The sequence below is a fragment of the Ursus maritimus genome, unplaced genomic scaffold (assembly GCF_017311325.1).
Source record: "Ursus maritimus isolate PB19 unplaced genomic scaffold, ASM1731132v1 scaffold_51, whole genome shotgun sequence".
In the NCBI taxonomy this organism is placed as follows: domain Eukaryota; kingdom Metazoa; phylum Chordata; class Mammalia; order Carnivora; family Ursidae; genus Ursus; species Ursus maritimus.
Genome location: NW_024426675.1, coordinates 127,399 through 131,177, shown reverse-complemented (window position 1 = coordinate 131,177; position 3,779 = coordinate 127,399). Strand labels below are relative to the sequence as shown.

General features: G+C 39.1%; 1 pseudogene; it reads right to left on the bottom strand.

Moving 5' to 3' along the window:
• The window catches only part of LOC103682257, a 3,669-nt pseudogene extending 2,539 nt beyond the window's left edge, over positions 1 to 1,130 (bottom strand).
• Between the last annotated feature and the right edge of the window lie 2,649 nt (positions 1,131 to 3,779).

Here is a 3,779-nt window from a genome sequence, read left to right as displayed (position 1 = left end):
TTTTTTTTTTTTTCTTTTTTTTTTTTAAAGATTTTACTTATTTATTTGACACAGAGACAGCCAGTGAGAGAGACAGCCAGCAAGAGAGGGAACACAAGCAGGGGGAGTGGGAGAGGAAGAAGCAGGCTCCCAGCAGAGGAGCCTGATGTGGGTCTTGATCCTAGAACGCCGGGATCACGCCCTGAGCTGAAGGCAGACGCTTAATGTCTGAGCCACCCAGGCGCCCCTGGACAGAGATTTCTTAAATGCCTGGAACCAGTAGGCCTCCTACGCTTTGCCAGTGGGCTCTGTGTGCACGTTTGGGCACTCCTTCAATATTTAGGCTTTACCACTCTTTCTTAGCCTTTACTTCTTGCTTTTAGAGAGCTTTCAGGCCAGCCCTAGGTAAAAGAGTAGGGCCTTTGTCGATCTTTCAGGGGACTTCAGATGGCCCTTGGCATGCATGCAGCTTTCTCTGTGCTTGTGTGTGACCTTGTAGTTTCCCAGGAATAGGTTGGGTTTCTCAGGGCTCCCTAAGGGCATCTCATTTCCTAGTTTTTCCCTTAGTGTTTTGGTCAGCTTCTCGTGTGTCCCATTGTTATCAGCTTCTCAGGCAGTGGCAATATTAAACAATTGGTGCCGATTACTTTCAACAAACGCCCCTGAGGAAAAGGTTGTTTGCAACAAGAGACCTCTGAGTCAGGACAAATAAATGCAAGTGCTAGCAGTGGAGGTTTGAGGGATGTGCCCGACACAGCAGGTAATGACGGTTCTTTGTGAATATGTTTTTGCAGAGTTCCAAACCAGTGTCCATTTCTCCAGGGCTTCTAGGTGGCTGTTTGTTTGTTTGTTTGTTTGTTTTTACCATGTTGAGAGGTTGTTGGCTTTCAAGGCTATTGCAGAGCTGGGGAGAAGGGGATGAGCGCCTAGGACAAGTTAAAATGCCACAGATGGTGTTGCCTGTTCTTAGCAAAACTCAGCCAGTTTTCTTGAATAAATGCTCCTTCAATTGTTGCAAGCCTGAGGTTAATTTCCAGAGTTCAACAAAAAATTTGATTAGATAATTTTTTTTTTTGGTCAGTCTTCTCATTGCTTTTAAGGTGTGCCATTTTGGAGGTCTTTACTCTGCCATTTCTACCAACCTCACTCATGCTGTTTAGTTGTGTCTCAATCAACCTGGGTCCTAGAGCAGAGTCTCTTCAGCACTTCTCACAAAAAAATCCAATTATAATCAGTAATTAATTTTTAATAGGCTTTATAATAGGCTATTGGAAGAATCTGAAGAATTCACAGATAAGGTCACTTTCCATGTATGCTGCCTTTTGCAAGCTGAGGACTTCATCATTATTTCCCACTCTTTTTTCCTTCAGTTACCTCTCACTTCATCGTTGTGGGCCTCTCCCTGTAATAATAAGCATATTCTTTTCCCTCTGAAACCTACTTGATGTTATTTTTTCCCCCTCTAATCATTACCCTAAAGAATTGAAGTTCTCTTAGGAAGAATTCAAATGGACTAACATTTTATCCTGTTATAAATATTACATTTAAGTCCATTCTTGGATGAGATGTACATAGACCATTTCATAGTGTCTGTTCAGTGTATTCCAAGGCATTCTGGCTGGCTGCTATCCATGAAATCAACAACATCTCCCTCTTCCTCCTTTCTTTTTCCTTCCCTTCCATATCTGAATTCCTTTTTCTCCATTCATAAATATGAGACTTTTTTTTTGTCATTTGCAGAGAGAAGAGCAAATTTTGCTCAGCAAAGGGGTTAAGGTAAAGAGAAGAGTGGAGGGGGAAGCCATAGTATCTGTTCTCCACTAGTCTTCTTGTACTGATTTTGAGTTCTCTGTAGAGACAGGAGTATAGAGATAGAAGCTGATTGAGATATATCCAAATGGAACTATGTGAGATATACAGAAAGTGTACTCTTTTCCAACACACATGGAATAGTCTCAAAAATTGAGCATATCCTAATCTACAAAAGAAGCCTCTATAATGGAGATATTTAAATGCATTCTCTTTATGTCATAAGCAAGACACGGATGGGCCACTTACTATTACTGTTAATTATCATTCTCCAGTTGTAGGTGTGCAGATGTATCCTTTAGTGTGTATAGCAGGGTAGCAGTCTAAGAACTTTGGATATTCCGTACTGAGTGTCTTCATTGCTGGTTGAGTGAATCTGTAGTGCTGGTGTTGAGCAGCGGTGATATTTGATTGCTTGATTAGAGTGTTCCCTCTGGTGTGTTTGAGCATTGATTCTGGTTGTATAGCATTGAGTCCTCATTACACACACTGCCTCTTCTGGAGAGTCTGTGATCTACTTCATGCTTCTTAATATATTCTTTGCCTGCTTAAAATGGCTAGAGTGGATCTCATTGAATTGCATCCAAAATTCTGACTGATTAAAGGGGGAGCTTGATAAAGCACATTGCTTGATAAAGCTAAGATAATAAGAATAGTAGGTAATGTTGCCAAAAGAAACAAACTAGGTCAGTGAAACGAAATATAAAACTCAGGAATAAACTGAGTTCATAGGTAACTTTATGTGTTATAAAGATGGTACCACAAATCTGAGGGGGAAAGGTGGATTATTTAGTAGATAGTGTTGGGAAAACTGTCTTGCTCTATGGAGAAAAATAAGGTTGCATCTTTACACTGTATTCACATGCAAATTTCAGATGAATTAAAACTAAAATATTAAAGAAAAACCTATGAAGATATTAAAATAAAATGGGGAAAAATACATTTGTGGCCTTAGAGTGGAGAATTATTTCTAAATCAAGATCCCTAAAGCTCAAATCATAAGTGAAAAAAGGGATAACTTTGACTTCATCAAGATTAAGGATTTCCATTAAAAAAAAAAAGGACACCATAGACAAAGTTAATAGACTAAGGGTATACAGAAGAAGGTATTTGTGATGTTGAACACGTCAAGGAATTCATCTACTGAGAATTCCTGCAATTTACTAGGGAAAAACTATAGACTTAATTTAAAAATGGGCAAATCATTTGAATAGGTAATATTGGAAAGAAAAAGATGAATGGCTCAATTTCACTAATAAAGAATGTTAATTAAAATGAGACTCTGAACTCAGCATATTGGTAAAATTTAGACAGCTTTAATTTTTTTCATAATTTTTAAAATACCAAATATTGTTGAGGATTTGGAGAGACTGGAATGCTCATGCACTGCTGGTGGAAGTGTAAATGGCTATCACTGCTTTGAATGATTATCACTCAGTGAAATGGAGTAAGTGTATATACTGTGTTTGGACAATCCTTGCTGGACACATACCCCAAAGAAATTCCTACATAGTTCATAAGGGAAAATAAAAAAATGTGTTCATTTCTGTGTTGGTGGGTTAGAGGCAGCTTTATGAGTCCATCACTAGGGCACTTGTATCAGTAAATGTGGAGGAAGCACATGCTAACACATGGTGCAGCAGTGGGAAACTTTCCAATCAGGAGTACATAACCAGTGACCCAAGAAGTGTTTTAAGTTATCAATACCTAGGCTTCAGGTATTCGCTTGGCTTCAGGATGAAGCTGCTTGAACACTTAATTAGTTTATTTGTATAATTGTATTCCCTTTCCATTTCCTTTTAAGTTTCAGTTGTCAGGAATTTCAGAGGTCAAATTAATCACAGTAGTGGGGTGTCTGGGTAACTCAGTTGGTTAAGCATCTGACTCTTGAACTTAGCTCAGGGCTTTTTTTTTTCTTTTTTTTTTTTTAGAGAGAGAGAGAGCAGGTGTGTGCCTGAGTGGTGGTGGAGGGGCAGGGAGAGGGGGAGGGG